This window comes from Arvicanthis niloticus, chromosome 1 (genome assembly GCF_011762505.2).
Source record: "Arvicanthis niloticus isolate mArvNil1 chromosome 1, mArvNil1.pat.X, whole genome shotgun sequence".
NCBI classification, from domain to species: domain Eukaryota; kingdom Metazoa; phylum Chordata; class Mammalia; order Rodentia; family Muridae; genus Arvicanthis; species Arvicanthis niloticus.
This window is the reverse complement of record NC_047658.1, coordinates 115,452,438-115,475,009: the sequence shown is the minus strand read 5'-3', so window position 1 is coordinate 115,475,009 and position 22,572 is coordinate 115,452,438. Positions and strand designations below refer to the sequence as shown.

General features: G+C 53.9%; 2 protein-coding genes across 5 annotated transcripts in view; one reads left to right on the top strand and one right to left on the bottom strand.

Annotated features, from left to right (window-relative positions):
* Macrod1 (mono-ADP ribosylhydrolase 1) overlaps positions 1-22,572 on the bottom strand; it is a 139,405-nt gene that overhangs the window by 35,691 nt on the left and 81,142 nt on the right. The window lies entirely within an intron of this gene.
* The window catches only part of Flrt1 (fibronectin leucine rich transmembrane protein 1), a 77,725-nt gene that overhangs the window by 4,783 nt on the left and 50,370 nt on the right, over positions 1-22,572 (top strand). Inside the window, exon 2 of one of the 3 annotated variants that reach the window (XM_076916398.1) lies at positions 5,086-5,173. The exons of the other annotated variants lie outside the window; for them this stretch is intronic. The gene's annotated coding sequence lies outside the window, so the exon portion shown is untranslated. The remainder of the gene's footprint in view (positions 1-5,085; positions 5,174-22,572) is intronic. 3 annotated transcript variants of the gene reach the window in all.

Sequence of the window (22,572 nt, the reverse complement as noted above, 5' to 3'; positions counted from 1 at the left end):
CAACAAAACCCTATACCCCTGGGCAGCTGGCAGCCAAGTGTGGGTCAGACTTCAGTCACACTCACCCTACCACATGGAAGGACGGCTTGGGTGGTGGAGGCTTTTGGAGAAGATGTAGGAAGATAGGGAGGGTAAGTCACAAGGAAGGACAGGAATGAGAACTTATGGGCAAAGGAACCCAGGGCTAAGACCCCCTGGCAGATGACCTCAGTTATTTGCATGGGGACTGGAGCTGATGGCTTGTCTTCATGATCTTCCTTTCTGGGATGCCCAGCCTGGCCCATTTAGGGCTTCATCCTGATGGGTTCCCTCTACTGAAAGCTGTGTATGCACTTGCACAGTGAAAGGCTGTCCAGGGCCTGCTGGGCTTATTCATGACAAGGGCAGTGGCCATAATACAGAGTTAAGGCAGCTGGTGATAAAGGGGATTCCAGGTAGAGGCTAGGGGCTAGGGCAGAGAAGCAGGGCTTGGGGGTGTAGTTCAAGGGATGAAGGGGTGAAGGCAGTAGGGAGGAGGTCTTCTGAGGTACTAGGTCCCAGCTGTGTAGGGCTCAGCTAACCACTAGGGGACACTGCCTCCCAAGCAGAGCACAGAACTCAGGCTGGGGGCCCAGATGCATCAGGCTTTGTGGTGAGCGGCAGAGGGGCTGGGAGGGCTTTGTACTGAGGCTGGGGTCGAGAGGCGCCAGCCCCGGCTGCTCCTGTCCATGTGGCTGAGGAGGTGGCTCCGTGGCGGGATTTTCCCCCACTCCCTTTTCCTTCCTTCTGCCTGAATTAATCGTTGGCACCAGATTACAACAGATTTAGCAAACTGAGAGAGAGAGAGAGAGAGAGAGAGAGAGAGAGAGAGAGAGAGAGAGAGAGATCGTTCACAAGAGCAAGGGAAGGAGAGAAGAGAAAGGAGGGATGACTTCGGAGGAAATGGCATTTATCTCCAGAAGCAAATTGCTCCTGTCGAACCTATCCCACAGCCCCTCCACTTCCCACCCCTCCCCCACAAGTGACGCCTGGGAAGTGCCGCTCAGGAAAATGTCCTCAAAAACTGCTGCTGGGTGCTGGCGCCAGGATGGGCTTTTCCTGGGAGCAGTGTTCCAAGGGCTGCCTGGAGGAGCAGGGGAGGATGGGGCAGAGGGCACCTGAGGGCCTGTGCAAAAAGGTGAGGGTTGGCAAAGGACAGAGCCCTGGGTGCTGTGCTCACTGCTGGCTCTCAGGGCTCTATACAAGGCTGGTGAACCTTAGGGTTCTGTTTGTGGCTGTCAGTAGAACAGCTGACCTGCCTGTGGTGAGTTCAGGGTATGTCACCAGACTGACCTGCCCAAGGGACACATGGCCCTGGGTTCCATGTGGGGACGGATCTGCCCAGCTGCGTTGTATGGTTAAATCTGGGAGACCTAGTTGGATTAGGAAGTGTGACTTTGGGTAGGTGAGTATCCTACCCCAGGGGTATGGCAGGTTGCAGAGGATCATGGGAGTGTAGCTGAACTGAAGTTATCTGGTCTAGTAGAGTATGGGGCTATTGCAGTGGTTCCTAGTCACTGCCCTGACTGGTGGGGGTTAGTGGGAACCAGGTGAGGTTTCCTTCCTCCCTTGCTCCTTTTCTTAGGCAGTATATGGGTGGAGTCTGGTTAAGTCCCAGCCCCAAGGCCAGGTGAGGAACTGAAGGCAGCTGTGCCCAAGTTCACACTTCTCGAATGATCACGCTTGCCTTTACATGCACACTTTTGCACACACTGGAGCACGCCTCTGGGCTGTCCCAAGCTGCCTTCTCTGAGTCATCTTGAACCAGCCCTAAAGGGTGAATGAACCACCTCTCTCTACCTGCAGGCTGCTGCTGCTCCGTGGCCCTCACTGTCCTGTCCTGGATAGTGACTCTGTCTTTATGCCTTGGGCCTGTCACAGGAGTGGGGCTGAAGGCAAAGGAACAGGATGCCAGAGTGGGTCTGTCCCAGGCAGCCAGATGGACAGTAATGCCTCCAAGGGTCCCAGTGTCATCATCAGCCCTGTCACTTGAGCTCTCCACTACCCCTCAGACTTGGGTTGGTGAGGACCGGGGCAGTACCACACCTCAGCTTCCAGGACCTTCTAGCTTGGCAAGCTTTTGCTTGCTTCCTACAGAGAAGAGAGACTGAGACACAGAGCGAAGGCAAGCATTGTTCAAGGCCATATGGATGGGTCTACTGCCACACGGCCAGGGAGTGGAATACCAGTGCTGGGCACTGGCCTTGGGTTATAATCCTGCCTGTTACTAGTCAGCTGAGTGCCCTGGACACCCTACTTCCCATCTCTGTGCCTCAGTCTCTGAACCAATAAAATGGAACAACCAAGCACACATTTGGGGTCCATACAAAGACTGTATGCTGGAGGCCTTTGGGAGAGCATGGTGGAGGTTCCTGAACTTGACTTACTTACCAGGACATTAACCTCCCCAGGGCTCCAGGGAGCTAGCCTCCTGCCTCCACAACACCCCACTGTCCCCAATAGGTTAGCCCATGGAGCATTTGCTGAGCTGCTGGGGCCTGGCACCCAGAGGTAGCACACAGCAGAGACAGTGGGCCTTAAAGGCCTAGGCCATGTTGAAGAGGGTGAAGAGGCAGGTGTTGGTAACTCCCTAGAGAGGACCTGGCCCCCCGAGGACATTGCAGGGGACAGAGCCAGTTTGTGGGAGTGTGGAGCTCAAATATCACCTTTTGCTAAGGATGGCTTACTGGAGTTAAGCCAAAAAGGGACCCTGCTGGGTCTACTGGGTATTTTCTAAGTGTTGGGACCTGGCAGGCTACTATCACTGAGGGCTTATTGTATACACTGCATAACTCCCAAAGTACCATACTGAGAGTCTAAAGAGTACAGACTTTCATCAAGCCTCTGAACTGTGCCATTTTACAGAGCAAAAAACTGAGGGTTAGGCAGAGAAGGTGACCAGACCAAGGTCACTCAGCCAGCATATGACAGCTCACAGCACCTGCTCTCAGTTTCCCTTCAATATATGATGAAACAACAGTGTCCTGGGGGGTAAAGTAAGGCATAGGGGAGTGAAGTTAGCCACAAAGGTCCCGCTGAGACAGAGGGACAACAGGTCTGTTTTTTGAGGAGTACTTTGTCTGTGTCTAACTGGGTCCTTTACAAGGACAGATGGGGAAACTGAGGCACATACTGAGTAGATCAGGGTTGAGGGTCTCTCTCTCTCTCTCTCTCTTCTTTCTTGACAGGAACCTGTGCCTCCCACAGTGGGCACATGCCCAGGGCCTCAGGGCAGTATCTTGTGGCAATGGAGTCTTGTGTGTACCCTCTCTGGGTTCAGCTTCCTTTCCTGAGGCCCCATTGTGTACCCTCATGGTGGGGGCAATGGGGCAATGGTGTCACTGAACAGATTTTGGCCTCACAAGGGAGAGGCAATCTGTAGTGTCAGAGCAGGCAAAGGACCTCATTTCTTAGGGGACAGACAGCCTTACTGAGGTGTGATCATGAGATGAGAGTGGCCCCGGGCTGGGGCAGGAGGCATGCTCACTCTGCCCTCTGCCGAGGACACTACTGGCCTGTGATGTCAGCAGGTGGCTCAGCTGGGCTGTGCCACTACTGGTGCCCTGGGGAGGAGCTGGGCAGCAAGGGTCCTGGGAGGGCGCTGGTGGCCTGCGGTCACAGAGCAATCTCCATTAGGGTGGTGAGCGAGTGGCTGCAGCTCCTGGAATCCTATTAAAAGCTTTTTCATTGTTCCCCGAGATATGCTCCAGTCCGCCGGGACCTGGGCATGTTGATAATTTATTTGTGGAAGGGAAAGGGGCGAAGATCGAGAAGAGGGGGAAATGTCATTATTTACTCCACCAGTCTCTGCAGCCTGAGCTGGGCTGCTGGGCAGCTCTCCTGAGGATGTGCCACACTCGCCTGGCTGCTGGATCTCTTTGGGACCCAGTTGCAGAGTAGGGGAGCAGGGATCCATGGAGGGGAAGCTGGGTGGGCACGGCAGGGGTGGAGCTGAATCTCCGGAGCACTGATGACACTTGGGCCCTCACTATTGGCAAGCTAATCCGCAGCTGTGGCATGCTCCTGGGAGCATCATCCCTGGGGCTCAGACATAGGAGCTGGGTAACGGCAGCCCTGTTGGCTTCTGAGGGGACAGACTGGGGTCTCTGGGGCAGAGGGTCATTATCCTTGAGCACCAAACCCCAGGTCTCCCTCTGCCAATGGTGGGAAGGAATTCAAAGCTCACAGTGCAGTAGTACCTGCGCTGGCCATGCTAAGCACTTCCTGTGGGCTGCAGTGACTCTGGGGGTTGTGTCCTGAATCTCACAGGGTCATTTCCCTTAGCATGGCTCCTACCTCTGGTCCCCAAAGGCACACCAGCTCCTTTCTTCCTTCTCAGCGCTTCCTGCCATAGTGACGAAGCCCAGGGCAGGGTCCTTTCCTGCACAGCCTTCTAGTTTGCAGCTTATGGTCAGGCTGGAGGGGTAGGGGTCAGTGATAAAGTGTTTGACTAGGTGAGACCCTGGGTTCCCTCCCCTTTACCTCAAAATCAGATCACAGTAGAATAAAACACACAGAGCTAGCTTTATGGAAATAGACACTAGCACCCCTCCCAGCTGAGAAAACAGGCTCACAGAGCCGACTGCATAAAGCTGGCTAGATCCAGCCTGAAGTGTCTCACACTAGGTGTGACAGTGCCCTGGGGCTGCCAGGCATGTTGGGTGTAGAAGGGCGGGTGGGGGGTTGGACCATGACCCTCCCCTCTCCCATGTGCCCTTCACACACTCAGTGCAAGCAGGCTCAGGTTGCACTGTAGTTTGGAAAGGCCTGGGCTCTCTGCTAATGGACGCTCAGCCCTCCTCTTCTTGTCCTCTCAGGCACAGCCGGACATCTAACTCCATCCGGCCACTTGCTGGCTCTGAGACCATCAATAGCTCCCTAGTCAGAGGAACTGAGTCCAAAGCCTTGAGCCTGACCTTTCAGGCCTACCTGGCTTGGCCCTGGCTTGGCCCTGGCTTGGCCCTGGCTTGGCCCTGGCTTGGCCCTGGGCCTTACCTCCTCTTCTTGCGCCTTTGCTCAAGTATGGCTGTCATCTACCCATCTTTAACCGTGTGTTTCCTGCCACAGCTAGCCACACACACCAACGCCTGCAGGAAGCCCTACCTGACTGATCCATGAAACACTAGATTTTCTGTCCCCTCCCTCCAGCACACTGGTAAGCCTCATGTTCTGTGACATTGACTGTGACATTCATTAGCTCATCCATAAATTGCTCCCTTTACTTTTTAATTATATTTGAAAAATTTGTGTGCGTGTGTGTGCATGTGCGTGCGTGTGTATGTGTGTGCATGTGTATGTGTGTGTCTGTGCGTGCGTGTGTATGTGTGTGTCTGTGTGTGCGTGTGTGTGCATGTGTACGTGTGTGTGCATGTGCATGTGTGCCTGTGCGTGTGTGTGCATGTGCGTGCTTGTGTGTGTGCATGTGCATGCGTGTGTCTGTGCATGCGTGTGTGTGCATGTGTACGTGTGTGTGCATGTGCATGTGTGCCTGTGCGTGTGTGTGCATGTGCGTGCTTGTGTGTGTGCATGTGTGTGTGTGTGTCTGTGCATGCGTGTGTGTGCATGTGTACGTGTGTGGGTGCCTGTGCACGTGTGCATGTGTACGTGTGCGCGCGCGTGTGCATGTGTGCCTGTACGTGTGCATATGTGTGTGTGTGTGTGTGTACAGACTTACATGGGTTCCAGGGATTGTACTCAGGCTACCAGGTTTACTCAACAGGTGCCTTCACCCACTGAGTTATCTCATTGGCCCTTGTTATTTTGAGGTAGAGTCTAACTGTATAGCCCAGGCTGACCTGGGATTTGCTCTGTAGCCCATCTGGCCTAGGATTCCTGGCAATTCCTGTTTCAGTCTCCCAAGTACTTGAAATATAGGTGTGTGCCACCATACCCATTAGCCCATTTTATGGAGGAGGAATATGAGACTCAGAATGAGGGGTACTGGGGACGACAGGTCTCTGCCTTGGGACCCCTTCCTATATCACTTCCACCTCCAGCAGCTGTGGGGCTGGTGAGGTAGCTAGCAAGTGGGCTGGCATTCTCTGAGATCTCGCTACATGCATTGTCCTGAGTGCAGTGTTAAGTGAGGGGTTTTTTGGTCTCTGAAGTGTCCAAGTATAAATTGGAGGCTCCATTTTACAGGTGGGAAAGCTGAGACCAAGAACAGGAAGGGAAGCAGGAAGGCAGAGCCCCAAACCCACAGCAACTTCCTGTGCCTCTGTGGAGGCCCACAGTTGTTGATTCATAGTGGGGGTCAAGTCCTGTTCTGCCAGCCTGAGGCCAAGCCCAGATTTCAGGCCTGCCGCCTGCCCTGGCTGGGCATCCTAGGATGAAGCTGAGGAGGCTGGGGTGACAATGTGCCCAGGAGCAGGGCAGGGCCTGGACCCTGCCCCCACGGCAGCTGTCTCCCTGGTCGATGGACTTCCAGACAGTCAGGGCTTGTGAGAGCTGGGGGCCTTCAAGGAGAGCACTGCTCCCGCCAGCAGCTGCTCAAAGGCCTCTTTGTGGTGAAAGGGCTAGCCACGGGCAGCTGCCAGGCCAGAGGCACAGACAGCTCAGCCTTTGTACCAGCATGTTGCCCCTGCCCTGACCCTAGAGGTCAACAGGAGAGGGGCCCTTATCTGTGGGAGGCTGGAGAGCTCTTGCCCTGGGTCGGCCCTAGGGCTGGGGTGGGTGTGGTTTGTGTTACCAGGCAGGGACCCAGTAGCGCTCTGCTCACAGATCTAGCGTGGAAGCAGAGCCCAGACTTGGCACGGTTGGCGATGGGGACAATATGGAGGATGAAATGGTTAGTTGTGGCACTGATGGTGAGGATAGGATGAGAAAACTGAGATGCTCAAAGGTTGGGGAGCTTGCCCAGATCATAGTACCCTAAGGCTGGAGTGTAGACCTGGTCCTTCTTGAAACCCTCCCCCCAGATATTTGAGACAGAGTCTTGTGTGTCCTAGACCTTGAACTTCTGATCCTCCTGTTCAGGAATGAGCCAGGTTGTCTGTGCCCCGGTCTGGATGTGATGGGCAGATGGTGTGTTGAGCCCCTGACATCATGGTATCTTGTCTGCACTCTGTGGGTAAGGCACTGGATGGGGGATGGAGGGAATTGTGGAGTCCCAGGGAGACAAGGAGGACTGAGGGCTAAGCCTCCTTCAGGTTAGTCTTACTCTTGGAAAGACCCCCAGAACCCATTGTGTAATCAGGGGCTGGACAGACAGGGGCTGGCCTAAGGCTTTCAGGGTAGAATGTGGGCCTGTGGATGCCAGAGTATTATGGGACTCGTGGAGACAAAGGCAGCTTAGGGGTCTTATATAGGGCAGGCTGCAAACCAGCTTAGCCTGTGCAGGATCAGTTTCTCCATCTATGAAATGAGTGCTGAGCCCGTGTGAGACCCGTGGGTGAAGTCCTCTGCAGAGAGGGCTATAGCCTGGCTAAGTGTGCAGCAGCTCTCTCTGCCCCTGCAGGCCTCTTGTGTCTTCCCCAGGAAGGCTTGCTCCAGGCTGAAAATCCCACACCCTGAGGGAAGAGACCAAGCCTCCCTCAGGGTGCTTGGGCATCGGATTGTTCTCAGCCTGCCGAGTCTGGGTGCCAGATTATACATAGTCAGTGCTCCTCATATGACTACTGAGCAGCCTCTTATAGCAGGGGTGGGTGTGAGAGCCTGCTCCTTCTGGGGCTCTTCCTGGAGGTGGGAAGTGAGTCTCTTGGGCCAGACAGATGCAGGCTCTAGGGCCCCTTTCCAACCCTGGCACCTCCCTCCACCCCCTCATGGATTCCAACCTCAGAAGGTAGTTGAAAGCTGGCAACTTGTTTTCCGTAGCAGGGGCCTGAGAGACTTGACTACCAAGAGATCTAGTTGAGGCTCAGATCTGAGATCCATATCCAGAGCTTCCCTTGGTCCCTTGGTCCGTCTGGATGTGTTCAGGCCACCCATGGGCAGCTGTGTAAACTCGCACAGGGTCCTGCTTTGTGGCCATATGTTCATGGGCCTGGTGGATGGATATCTTTTGCAGCCTTTAGTGTGACAGTAGTGATTACCCAGTGTCTGGCTTCAGGTCCTGGCCTTTTTCTTCTCGACTGGGTCTGTTCCCATGATCACCTGGCATGGACAGGTCCCCACCCACATGGCTTGTGGTCTGACCTGGCTGAGGGGGGCCACACAGTGGTAACCATTATCCAGGGTGGATGTTTCCTGAGTGCATGCCATACCCTGTATGGTGCTAGGATCTGCTGAATCAACCCCTGAGCGCTATCATAGGAAACAAGTCCCTGACCCAAGGCCCAGCCTCTGAGCCTGGAGCCTCCTACACCATCGCCTTGCTTTTTAGAGGCTCCGAGTCCAGTTCCTCACTGGCAGCCTGAAGCTGTGGTGACAGCCGCCCCGTGGCCCCGCCCTCCTGAGGGCAGCCACCGATTGAGTCTCATCATTACAGGGCGGGGCCCCTTGCTGGAACCTCTCCTGGGTGGCAGAGCTGTCGAGCAGGCGAACAGCTGTTTGTGCAAAGACAGAATCTGTCTGGATCTGACAGGCGGCCTTGCACCTCTGATGTGGGCTCAGCATGAAGAAGCTGCAAGCTGACAATGGAGTACTAGCCCAGGGTACTCATAGCAGAGGCCAAACTGCCCAAGGCTGGTCAGATGAGCCAGGGACAGGCCCAGGTCCTAGGGGTGCACTCTGACTTCTGTCTGGATGACCCCCTAAGAGGAGTTGGCTGAGCTCCTTTGGATACTGCAAGGCATCCTATCCCCACTTGAGGTCTAATCTTTCCCTTTGGGGGCCAATAAAGAGGCAGAGTGACTGTTTCGGGGCCACTAGTGGTCCCTGGGCACTGTGTGGCATCTTTTCAACACTGCCACCTATTAGAGAGGCTGCCCAGGTCAGAGAAGGCTGACTTTTAGGGAAGGAGGAAGGTCTCTGTAACCACTGTGACATATCTTTAGAGGAAGCCCCGCCACGCCCATTTCCCTCCCCGAGAAAGAGCCGACTCAGGGCAAAAGGTGCTTCTAGCAGTGACTCTATGGCAGAGGGCCCCAGCCTTTCTCTTTTTGTCCTTTTCTTTCTCTCTGCAAGGAGTTCCAGTTCTTCACCTTGATAGCAGAGGATAGCCACTCCTCATCCTCCAGCCTCTACCTTCCACATGCTAGGGTTACAAGTGCCCAGCTCAGAGCCTCAGTTTTAACTGGGAACTCCTCATTCTCTTGAAAGTTGGCAGACAGCTAAGTGAGTGTTGTCTAGGGAAGAACTGAGCTGAGTCCTCTGTAAAGGCTTGAGGTATTGTTAGAATGATTCCCTGTGACGGCAGAAAATGTTCAGCTGACTGCACAATTAGCCTTTTGGGGCCTGGCAGAATGGGCTGAATAAGAATGGTACACAAGCCTGTACTTCTTAACCATCACCCATGGCAGGCATGACTAATCAATCCCAGCTCTGTTTCCTACTGAGCCTGGAAGGCTCTACTTGGAAAGGGAATAGACTGGGTATCCCTGGCAGGTGTTCTGTGTTTGGGGAACTAGGAGAGGCGAAGCTTGCCACACAACCTTCCAGTTCCTGTGATTGATCTGAGATTTGAGCTCAGTTCTTTTGACTAAAGATAATGGAAGCTGGGACTCCACAGGTCCTTCTCTGCTCCCCATGGGATCCTGCTACAGCACCAGTAGTATTCCTGCAAAAGCTAGAGCTTACTATAGCTCAGTCCAGCTGCCTGCCAGACAGGCACAGTGAGGTTTTAGCCCTGGCCCTCCTATGGCAGTTGGCAGTCCCTCCTGGCCTGTTAAGTCTTCCTGGCTACAATCTGCCTATTCTGGGGTCCATTAGGATGCTTCTGTTCTGGGTTCCTAACTGCAGCCAAGCAGTGTTGCAGTGAGTCAAGGTGGGCTTCCAATTCTGCCTACTGAGGGGAGGGAGAGGACCCAGCCAAAAGCTTAGCACACGTCTCCTTGGGATCTCCCAGGCCAGACACCAAGAGCTATGGCTGGGTCTGTGGTCCCAGGAGAGCACGGAGGGCCAGGAGTAGGTGCGCTGCACCTATTCAACTCTGGCTTCCTCAGTCACTCTTCCGCTCATCAGGAGGAGATCTGCTGGCTTGGAGGTTACCCTTTTAATTAAGCCAATTAATTAGTGCCTTTAATGAAGCAGATTAACCAGGCCAGGCTCTGCAAATGGGGTGGGAGTGGGGAGTTGTTGCAGCCTGTGCTTTCTTGAAGGTCTTGGTTGGGAAGCAGCTGCTAGGCCAAGCCTTCTTTGGAGTGTTTGAAGCAAGCATTGGCCAGGGATGGCTGTGTCCCCCATGGAGTGTGGCTCCCTAGGGAAGGAGTCAAGGATGTACTGAGGCTGCAGGGTTAAGTGCAGACACTTTGGCTTAGATGGCTGGAGCTGGAGCAGGAGCAGGATGGGAAGCCTACAGAGCAGCTTCAGTGGGTCCTCAGCAAGAGCAACTGCCAGGGAGGTGACTGAAGCCCCCACTTTCTCCTCTTTTCCTTGGTCTGGGGCTTCTAGGCCTGGGCTACTTCCAGCCCAGCAGGGACAGAGGGAGGGCTGTAACCCTGTGGCCAAGGCAACAGAGCCCCTTGCCTACCTGTAGAGGCAGGAGTTTGTTCAAGGTCACTTGGGTTCTGTGACAGAGCTGAGGAACAAGACTATGTTCCTGTCTCTGTTTTCCTTCCACCCACCTCTGCTGACACAGTCGGCTCTCCTCCAGCAGAACCAGGCGGTTACATCTCCACCCAGCGCTTTCTCTGTGCCAGATGCTCCATGGAGCACCCCACCCCATGGAGCACCCTGCTCCGTGGTCCTGAGATATGGTTGACTTCTCTCTAGTGAGTTCAGGTTTAGGAAGGGAGGCCTGCATCCTTGTGACAAAAAGGAGTTGTCACCTTAGTCTGTGAATGCAAACCGGAAACGCAACTCCACATTTCTGAGTTCGGTCCCCCCACCCCTCCCCACAAGGACAGCGGAGCCTGATACTAACGGGGGGGGGGGGGAGAAGGGGGCGGGGGAGGGGGCGGGGGACGCTGCTGCTGAAGGAAGAACCGTGGACCAGGAAAGAGGGCCACACTACCCTCAGAGATAGCTTTATGTCTCCCAGGGGCGCAGAGGACAGATCAAAGCCTGCTCTGGGATGCACTAAGCCGTGGCAGAGACAGTTGGCTCAGGCCATGACAGGAGAGATTTAGGTTAGACGGAGGAGGAACTGCCTGACAAGGAGGATTATTAACAAGTTTGCGAAGGCAGGATGTGTCCCTCCCCCAGGACAGCAAGCGCTGGCCTGTGATGAGGCTCTGAGCTCTTTGGAAACACAAGTTCTATAAATCCAAGCTGTGCTTCCAGTAAATATCAACAGGGTGGGGGTGGGGTTCCCTGGAACATGCTGCCAGCAGCCTTCACCCCTTTTAATTTCCTCTGCGCTTGAGGCACCTGGCAGGATGCAGTCAGCTGGTGGGTTCTGTCTACACCAGCGCAAGCCCCAGTTTCTGGGCCTCAGTTTTCTCTCATGTTAAATGGGTCCAGCATTCCTTGGTAGAGAGAATCACACCTCTTGACTCTCAGAGAAGGCCAGCCCCCTCCCTCTTGCTGCCACTTTGACTAGCTGTCTTGTTCCTTGCTTGTACCCCCACAGAGCCTGCTCCTCCCCCCCCCCCCCACCGTCATAACAGAATCATTTTGTCAGCCATCTTTCTCTGATGTGTCCACCACCTTGGGTGGCATTGTCCAACCAGTTTCTGGGGTCTTCTAGTATTCCTTATTAAAAGAGATGATAGCCCTCCTTCACCTGAGGTCTCTGCTTAGTGGGAGAGTATGTGCTTAGCAGGTGTCAGGCTGTGATTCTCAGCACCCCTAAAACAACCAGCTAAACTTTGGCTACTGTACCCACCCTTTGGTCTGGGGAGGCGTCCCTGCCTCCCCAGCCAGTGTCAGCTTTCACTGACCTGTGTGTCCTGAGAGGAGCCTGGGGACTTAACTGGCCCCAAGTCTACTGTTCCTATCACAGAGTTTGCCTGAGACCCAGCCTGGCTGAGGCACTCTGGAGGCAGGGGCAGAGCATGTGCGTGGGTGAAGGGTAGCTGGCAGCTTTGCCTTTGATTTACCTTGAGAGGGACTCTGCAGGGTGGGTGGAATGAGCACCAGTCACCCTGGGACACCTCTTTAAATACTAGCAGGAAGCAGCTGGGTTCTGGGTGGGTGGAATTGCCCTTCATCCAGCAGGCACCCCCCCCACCCCAGCACACGCTGACTATACAGGCGTGTTGCACAGGTCAGGAGTCGGGTGGGTGTAAGAGAGGGGCAGCTTCTGGCTCAGCAGCTTCTGGCCCCCTGGGGCTAAGGAGAGCAAGGGTTGGGGCACGTGAAGTTTTGGCTGTCCATTGTCTCCTTCACCCCCTCGAGGAGGCAGCGAGTGCTGAAAAAGCCTCATCCTTGGCTTCCATTCTCCAGGGCCTGGCTCGTTAAACTAAAGCACCCATCTGTATGTGGATGGACACATGGACAGATGACGGTCACAGATGGAGCGCCAGTTGGATGTCTGGCTCCTCCACACTGTCTCCATTCCCCTGGGCAGAGAGAGAAGGGGGATGCTCAGGCCTCTTTGGAGCACAGCTCTTAGCACTAGTCCTGGTGAGTAACTGTTGAGTGTGCCACAGTCCCTCAGAGTCACTGAGGCAGGCTGGCACAGCAGGATGGGACTGAGGCCATGCTGGCATTTGCTAACAGCTGTGCATGCAAAACTCTCTGAGGCTCTGATGAGGGATCTGCTGTCAGACCTCTGGCCCAGGCCTCTGGTCCCCAGAGTGTCTCTGGAACTGGAGCACAATTTGTCGGATTTGTCCTGGCTGTGGGATGGGTTGGCAAAGAGCTGAGAGTGGGATCCAGAGTCTAACTCAGCCCCCGCAGCAATATGGGGCTGTGTGGTTGGACCTCAGCACATGCTGCTCCCTGTCTTTGAGGCTGTGTGGCAAACCTACAGGGGTCCTCACCTGCCTGGGCATCTTCCCTGGGTTCTGCTGTCCCTCCCTGCTTCCTCTTGCCCAGCTCTGACTCTTTGTTGGAGTGAGAGAGGGCCTTCCTTCTCATGGAAATTCACACCCACATCCTCACCAAGCTGTCTGTAGGATGAGGCTGGTGAGAATGGGGGAGCAGCTGTGGGAACAGGAGGTTCTGCTAGATAGGGACAGAAGGACAGATAGACAACCCAGTGCTCCATCTGGAGATGACAGCTCAGGGCCCAGGTGGGTAGCCAGTCCCGTCCCTCCTGCACACCAACCCCATGCCCTAGAGAGCCAGACAGCTCTGGCTGGCTCTCACCAGGGACGGCTGAGAGCCCAGGAGTGCTGTGTCAATCCTGAGGGCTCTGTGGTATGGGGTGGTATGGTATAAACTGTGGACAGAAGGGGTCTGACAGGTGGCAGGACTGTCCCCCTCACACACAGTTCCCTCTGCTATTAAATAGATCAGACTTACAGCCCTAGGTTCTGGGCTGGCGGTTCTCCACTTGACAGACACTCTGGAAAGACACTTCTTTTCACTCAGCATCGTAGCCCAGCCTTTTGATCCCTGTCCTGTGACCTCAGACCAGCTGTAACATGGCCACCCACAAACCTCCAAACAGAGTTACTGTAGCATTTGAGTTCCAGGTGGCTCTGGTGGTGCTCTAAGCCACCCTGAATAATTTGTTTTCTTTTGTGGTGCCAAGGATAGATCACTGAGGCATACCCTCAGTCTAAGGCTACCCTGGGCCTGTAGCTTATAAGGTTAGAAGAAAGGGAAGCTTTGGGGTAAATTTAGCTGGGTGCTAAATTTGGGGTTGGGGACAGCAGTCCAAGAGCAGGTGAGCAGGCTGGGGGCGGGGGGGAAATGGTAGGATCTCTCGTCTGCCCTGTCCATGCTCCTGCTTGGGACAGCCGAGCCTGCTCAGGTAGAATAAAAACCCGTGGGAGTAAGTGGCATGGTGCCATGTTTATCCCATTTTCAAGGGATAGAATGCTAGGCAAGATCTAGCGCTCAGAAAGCCCTGGCTGGGAACAAGACATGTCTGTCAGTACTCCATAAGCTGAACAGGTCATGGTGGCCCTACGTGCAGAAGGAGGGGTGACAACCTGAGGCAGTCTGGACCCCCAAATCCAGGGCTTGTGTCTCCTAGGAGGCCAAGTTCAGAAGAGTGGGCTGCAAGGTCTTCAGACTGCACTCTGCCCTTCTGTCCACAGAGAAGGAGATTTCCCCATAAAGTAGTGCAGGATGGGGACAGGAGAAGGACAGGGACCGTGAATTGTTGACATGTGTTCTCCACAGCTCGGCTACTTCTCACAACCCTACAGGCAGGTGTTTGCACCCCTCCTTTTACAGATGTGGAAACCAGAACACATATGGTAGAAGTCATGGGATTTGAACTTAGACAGGACCAACCCTAAAGCACAGTGCCTGTCATTGTCTGGGCTGAAGCTCAGAAGTCAGGGCTACCAGTCGGTTCCCCAGCCCCCATCCAGACACACCCCACACCCTAGGCTCAGCACTTCTGACTTGCGTCCCTCAGCCATCTGTGAGCCACCAAGTACCACACAGTGTAATCTTGTAATACTGACTGTGTTATGTACAATTGAAAACCCATTACAGTCCTATTTTCCTAATATATGACACCCTATCGCAGCCCCCAGTGACTGCATTTCCCAGATAGATGTTGGAGTGTTGTCCACGCACAAAATTATCATCAGTCCTTTCTCTTGGCTGCTGGGAGAGCTGAGTAGGCATGTGAACAGGGTGCCCATTTCTGCTGGCTTCAGAGGACACCTGTGGCTGCACACCTGGGAGGGGGCAGTGTCAGGTCAAGCCTTTCCTGGAGAGTTGCCCCAGACCGCTGGAAAGAGCCACAGATTCCTCAGCCTGGAGATACAGTGAGGGCACTGGGGAGGGGCAGCGGGGGAGCTGGCAGCTGCTTGGTGTAGCGGGCACGGCCCTGTAATTGGGCAGCCTGTTCCTAGATAAGGCCGGTGACACTGAGGAGCTTCCCGCTCCATGCCGGTTGCGGCCACTCATTTCCTGCACTCACAGCCCACGACGCCAATTACCCTGCCTCCTGCTTGCCAGCAGCGGCTTCTGGGGCAGCCAGATGATTCCTCAGGCATCAGTGGGGCTTGGGTCCTCTCTGGAGGGTGGGAGGATGCAGAGAAGATAGCTGGGGTGGGCAGAACCCACAATGGAGTGGCTCTCAGATTCAACCTGGATGCAACGAGGTGCAGGTTATGTGTGGACCTAAGACACTCTGGGAGGACCCCATTTTCTTACCTGCCTCTACTACCCAAAGAAGGGTTTCTTTCATATTTGCTATGTGGCTGAGGATCCGGCCTGGCCCTCCACTGCTGTGTCCCACTTTCTTCCCCGCTCTTCCACTGGCTTAAGGACAAGCACCTGTGTGCAGTGGGGCAGACTGAGGTTCACAGTGCATAGCCGCTACTAAGAGGACAGAGGACAGGTTAGCCTGTGGCTCTTCACCTGTTCTGTTGGGGGAATGGGTGGCCTGGCACCCGAAGGCCATGGGAGATGGCGGTAAAGGTGTTACCTGGTGCAGAGGTAATTTGCCAGTCTCAGCTCCACTGAAGGTGGGTGACTGTGTCCCCAACTTGTATTAGGTGTGCATATTGGGAAGATCCGGTGTAGCTAAGCAGCTGGGCTTTGTGCTGTCTGTAGGGATGGTAGAAGGAGCTGTCCCAGGGTAGGGGGCTACTCAGGGCAGGGTGGTCTCACCTGCTTTGTGGGGACATCCCAGGCTTTTCCACAGGCCAACCCCAAGTACTCAGAAAACCCTGACAAACTGCTTATGCTCCCTGTCACCCAGCATTGGTGAAGTGAACCCAGGGCTTTGTACAGAGAGACAGGAGCTCTACCACTGAGCTGTGTTCCTGGCCTGGAACTTCCACCCTTACTTGGGTAACAAGTAGCATCAAGGATGTGATCACAGGGAAAGTGACACAGAGAGGGACAGGTGAGCCAACCTCACTGGGCTGAGTCAAGCCCGGTTCATCTCCACAAGTCTGGTTTTTGTTGTATGTTTTTGGACACAAGATCTTATGTAGCCCAGGCTGGCCTCAAACTTGTTATACAGCCAGGCTTGTCTTTAACGTCCGATCCTCAGCCTCCCAGCTGTGGTGATTATGGACTTGTATTACCATGCCCAGATAATGGTGTTCTAGGGGTCAGACTTAAGGGTCTTGTGCATGCTAGGCAAGCACTCTACTAAATGATCTGCATTTCCAGCCTATCCCCTCAAATCTGGATCTATTCCATCTCCAAAGGGTCTCAGATACTCATTTTGAGGACCTCAGGGGTCTTGACAGGAGAAGCTCCCTTCCAGGTGCAAATTGGTTACTGATGATTCTATAGGAAAGGGCCCTTGATGCCATGGGGTGGGATCAGCTGTGTGGGACAGTGGGCAGGGACACAGAGGAAGATGTGTCTGGGGTGCCCTGGTCACTGCATGTAGGAAAGGACAGTGCAGGAGACTGGGGGCTCCCTCCCACACACGCGGGTGTGTGAGGTGGGGTAGAGCAGAAACATCTCCCTAAGGGGCAACTAACAGACCAATTAAGCTGCCAATAAAAAATTTAATCAAGTAATAATGCACCTTACTTTGTTTAATTAGTGTTCTGTCAAGTAAATGAATATTTAAGGCTTGGGTGGTGGTGCCAGCATCTGCCCAGCGGGCAGAGGCTGGGCCCACATTTCAATCGACCTGACAGCTTCCCACGAGGGCATTGATCACTGCCACCATGGTCCAGGGCCCCAGAGTACAGGAGGTGCTTGTTCTACATGAGCCCACTTGAAGGAGCGGCCGGGTCTGTGCCTCAATGTCTTTGTCTGTAAAATGGAAGGAAGGACTTCAGTCCAATGCAAGTTTTGCTTTTCCTAGAAAGACATCAGAATAGCTGGGTGTGGAAGTACCTATCTTTAACCCTTGTATCCCCTGGATTTGGGAGGGTGGAGGCAGGAGGATCAAGGAGTTCAAGGTCATCTTCAGTTATTTATGGAGTTCAAGTCGATGTGAGCTATTTAGATCTTGCCTCAACACTTTTCCTTTCCAGAAAGCCAAAAAATTTGGACTCTAGACCCCAAGTTGGGTACAGAAAGCATTTGAGGCCTGGCGACTCCACTGTGCTGCCTGTACCCCACAACACCACACCCTCCCAGAGTACTTAGCACCTGACAACTGATGCTGTGAGTGCCAAGTTTTCCTGGGTGCCAGAAACTGGCTTCTTAAGACTGAATGGCCTGAGACAAGGGCTGTTTGTATTTCTATTTAGTTCGTTTGTTTCTTGTTCTTTTGTTTGTTCGTTTGTTCATTCATTCATTCGTTCGTTCGTTCACTCACTCATTCATTCAACAACTTGAAGGTGATGCTTTATGTTTTTCCCGAAAAAAAATGCAACTCCCGCACTATGTCTCAGGTTCAACCTCAGAGTCCTACAGCTCCCAAGTCTCCTTTTTCCCTCCAGGCAGGGCGTGGCCGCCGCCGCCCTAGAACTCGTTTGCATATTCATGACCTTGACAAGCATGCGCACTGCAGCGCCAGGCTCAAGGGCGGCCCGCCCCGCCGCAGGACAGCGGCATCTCCCCTTGTCGACCCCGGCATCCTCCACCAGCCGCCACCTCCCTTCGCTTCAAGGAAGGGCCTGGTGTCCCCCCTACACACAACCACCTGAGAGCCTCGCGCTGGAAGGACTTTGGTAATTATTTGTTTCAGTTGAGCTGTTTTCAGTCTAGGCTAGGCTGAGTCTTGTAATGAGTATGGATTTGCCAGTAAATAAGTCCCCCGCTTCTAACCCCTGTAATAAATGCATTTGGAGTAATCTGGCGATCACGCGGTGTAATTGCTGGCTGTCAGGGCAGATGGATGCTCCCGCTCTGACTTTACCGCTGTCTGCCCTTCCTTCACGCCGCACCACCACTGGGTCTACAGCCTTTAGCCTGTAGTTGAGAGGCATTTGCTTGGGGACAGGAGTGGGCCTGCCCTGCTTGACCACCTCAGTGGTCCTTCTTGCACCAAGCATGTGCTTTCCAAGTCACTCACCCATGACCCACAGTGCCCTCAACTTCTCTATAAGGAATCACCAAAGCCTGGTCCAAAATGCAGGGAGACGAGGCCAGGTTGGTAGGGCATTAGCCTAGCATGTCCAAAGCCTTGGGTTTCATTCCCAGCACCACATATGCTTGGAATGGCAGTGCATACCCATAACCCCAGCACTAAGGAATGGAGGCAGGAAGGTCAGAAGTTCAGTGTCCCCCTCAGGAGCTTGAGGTACAATGAGATTCCTGTCTAGAAACAAAACCAGACCAAGCAGGGCCCTGGGCAAAGCTTCAGTTTGCTAGATTTTCTGTAACTGGGGCTCAAAATCTGCATTTTACTTGTTTGTTTGCATTTTTTTTGCATTTTATTTTTAAGTTACAATTATCTGTATATGTGTGTCTAGACATCCACAGGGTCTGTTTCTCTCCTTCCTGTGGGTCCTGGTTTTGAACTCAGGCCACCAGACTTTCCTAGCAAGCACCTTTACCTACCCACTGAGACACCTTGCTGGTCTCAGAATCTGCATTTTAAAATACCCTCCTTCCGGCCCTGTGTGAGGTGCAGACTCCATCCCAGTACTCCATAGCAGGAGAGTGAGGGCAAGTTTGAGGCTAGCCTAATTCCATAGTGAATTCCAGACTGGCTAAGGCTACAGAGAGAAACCGTGCCTCACAAACACCAACTAACCAGCCAGTTGACGCAAACCACCGATATCTACAGGGGACTTCTGAAAGCACCAAGGTTCCGAGGAATAAATCAGATGCTCTTGGGCTTCGTGTGTGCACCCCACCCCCACCCCCACCCCCCAGCTTTCTCTCCCTCATATATTGGCTTCTTTCCCAAACAAATCTGGCCCTGTTCATTCTTTTGAGACACTCTCCAATCCCTTGCCTGGTGTGCTTTTATACCCCTCCCCCTCGGGGAGATGGCCTCTTGGCTGTGTGCCAGTACATCCTGTGCTGCGATGCCCTCCTGGACTTCACTAAGCAGAGGTTCCCGCAGCTGGACATTGCTGCAACTGTCTTCCTTCAGTCCTTGGAATAGCCTCTGGGCCTTGTATAATGCCTAGTACACAGTAGTTGTTTAGTAAATGCAAGGTGTATGAATCAGTAGGCAAGTGACAACTGATTTAGAATTTTATATTTAATCCACACCCTTATTTAGAATTTTATATTTAATCCACACCCTGGGATTAACTGGGCTGGCTGGCTGGGAGGGCAGGCTGGCTGGGAGGGCAGGCTGGCTGGGAGGGCAGGAAACAGGGGACCCAATGAAACTCCTCCCATGGAACTCAAAGAAACATTACAGATCTCAACAGAGCAGGCCCAGCCTGCCCCTGTCCTCTGGCACCCACCCTGGGGAGATGCACAGAGCAGCAGGGTAGAGGAACTGTTTTGGGTGCTACAGAAAGAGCCACAGGGGGGACAGGCTCTGCCTTGTCCCTCTGCTCTAGTGAAGCCTCTTGGGAAGTTAACTGCTTTATGGTGTCCCCTTCTAAGGCCTGGTCAGGCCTTGGCTCTATATGACCACCACAAAATAGGCCAGGAGGGCCACCTCCAACCTAGCTCTGCCTGGTTCTTTTGTACTTCAGCCTGATCCAGGGCTTGGACATTAGATGTGCTAGACACTGGGCTTTCAGTTGTAAGGGATTCAGTGAGGCCACTAGAAGCTCATCTCAATGGAGCCTTCAAGGAGCAACAGCAGAAAGGCCACCACAGCTCTGTGTGCCCTTGGGCTGGTCACACACTCTGGGCCTCACACTCCTCAGCAGAACCGCTGGGGAGTAGTTCTGGAATAGTGTGTTCTGTCCAGGAGTAACATGGCTTTAGTGTTGGCTGAGGTGGGCATCATGTGCCTGTTTCTCCTCAAAGCAGTAGACTAGGGCTGCCCAGGAGGCAAGGTGGGGACTTCTGGGTGAATGACCTTGTGCTTTTCTTGAAGGGTAAACAAGAGTTTTCGGGGTGTGGGGGAGTCCAGGCCAGTCTTAGGGGTCAAGAGGCTTCACCCTGAGCTGTCGTCCTCATCTGTGTTCTCTGAAACTGCTGTGGCGAGGTAGTGACTGACGGAGAGTGTGGCAAGTGGGGACAGAGGGGCAGGGGTGGCGGACGCAGCAGCGTGGGCAGCAGTGGATGATCCTCAGGCTGTCAGCCAGCAATCGTGTTAAATAAAGGCCCCAAATTAGACAGGCGAACACGAGCACCTTCGGTCTAACAATGCAATTAGCACAGACAATGCCTCCCGCTTCCTCCCAGGCCCCAGCCAGTGTGGCTTCTGAAGATGGTGGTGGTGGGGGGGATGCAGGCCCTCCCCAGTGAGCTGTGAGCTGCAGAGAGGTTTGAACGAGCCGGTGAGAGACTAAAAGGTGACAGTGAGTGACATGGAATGGAATGCCAGCGCCCTGGTTGTTAGGCGCCCTCGGGAAAGAACTAATCTAGATCTTTCTAGAATGCCCTTTGGAAGGGCAGCACCCACACAAACCTCCAGAGGCCTTGGTCGCTGTCTCTGCTGCTCTCTCCATATTTTCTCTTCTAAGCATAGATGCAGGCTGAGTTTACATGAATAAAACATCAGTGTGTGTGTGTGTGTGTGTGTGTGTGTGGATGTGGGTGTGGATCCCAAACTGCACAGCCCAGGGGCTTGGGGACAGAAAGCAATGAAGCCATTCTGCAGCCTCCATGGACAGTCCTGATTGTGCTGAGGGTGGGGACCTCCTCCAAGGCAGGTCCTACTTCCTTGGACTGAACCCCCTAAATGGAAAACAAGGTCAGAGCTGGGCCTGACCAGAGCCTCTGGACCCTGGGGCAGGCATTCTGTTTGTTGTTGTTTTGTTTTTTCTCTCTTGGCTCAACAGCCAGAGGCCCTGGGCCTGCCTTGGGTGGGCCTTCGGAGGGCTTCATGTGTGCCTGACAGCCCCTCTCCTGAGGCCTGGCTGCCAGCTGCCTTGGCTTCTCTTCTCTAGCCTTGTTAAAACCCAGAATGCATTCTTACAAGATCAGAGTGAGATGCAAAGCACTGGGCCTCTGGCAAGGTAGGGCCTTTCTCTGGCTTCTCCACAGCCCTTCCCAGGTGCCCCAGCCCGACCTGGCAAAAGCTGCCAGAGGGAGGCTGCTGGCTAACACCTCAGGCACTCAGAGGCCAAAAGCTAGGTCCACAAGGACTTGGATCATTGTTTGCTCAAGCTTTCATTTGGTGATTACTTCCAGAGCCCACCCGTGATAAATGTAACTGGTCCCCCTGGAGCAAAGTCTAAGGGGAAATGCAAGGTGGAGTGGGCTGGGCCTAGGACTCAGGCAGCTCTGAGAGCAAGATGTGGAGATAGAGTGGGCATACTGTGCGCAAGGGTGGTGGGCAGGCCTGTCCTGCACTTGCAACAGGCTGGGCTTTGTTCCGAAGGCACTAACTAGGTCTGGAAGGTTTTGCTTGCCTTTGTTTGGACTGAGATTAGAACAGGGAGCCTTGTACACTCCTGACTCAGGATGTACCCTTGAGTACCTGACACTCCGCTTTGGAGAGTATGCAGGCAGGTCTTCACCTGGTCAGATTTGCTACTCAACAATTCCCTCCCCTCCAAAGCAGGGCCCTTGGCTGAGGTCCCAGGGAACTTCCCAGGAGAGGCAACCTGAGCTGAGTGCATGCACAGGGCCTTGCCAAGGACCCAGAAAGATGAATTTAGATAGGCGCCCTGGAGCTGGGGATGTATGAGCTCAGTGGCAGAGTGCTTGTCTGGTATGTGCAAGACCCTGCATTCAGTCCTTAGGACTGTACGAAGGACGAAAAAGAAAAGAAGACCAGGCACAGGGCTACACACCTTTAATCCCAGCACTTTGGAGGTAGAGGCAAGTGGATCTGTTTTTAGTTCAGGCTAGCCTGGTCTACATAGGGAGTTTCAGGCCAGCCAGGGATATAGAGCAAGACCTGTCTCAAAACAAAACAACAAAACCTCAAGATAATCACATTGCTTAGGACATACTTTGCCTCCCCCAGTGGGACCGCAGCATGAATGTGAGGTACTCTGAACACCAGACTGAACCCACTGTGAATCCTGTGAGAAACATGTTCCTGAGGGGTGACTTGAAGCACAGACTAGCAAGCATATGGTTCAAGGTCCAGAACTGGCAGGTAGAGCCAGGCTCCTGCCCTGATGGCTCTTTTATACTTACAGCCCTGATACCCACCTAGTAAGTCCCCCATGCACCACAGAGCCCACATGGACCTCAGAGCCCACATGGACCTCAGAGCTCCTTGCTCCCTGACCCCTCCCTTACCAATGGCCATTATGAGACTTGCATGATAGGTCAAATGACACCCCATGGCCAAAGCCCTAGTTTCCCAGGGCTGGGCGACTTCCTGAGGATTGAGAGGCTTGAAGGATAGCTAAACTGAGCTGTGACAGAAGGAAGTGTGCCTAAGTGGGTGCTGGGGAGGAGGCCAGCTCAGTTACTGGGAGACACAGATGGGTGCAGCACGGTGGGGAGAGAGGCCCTGCAGGCACCCCAGGAGAGGACAGGGTCCTC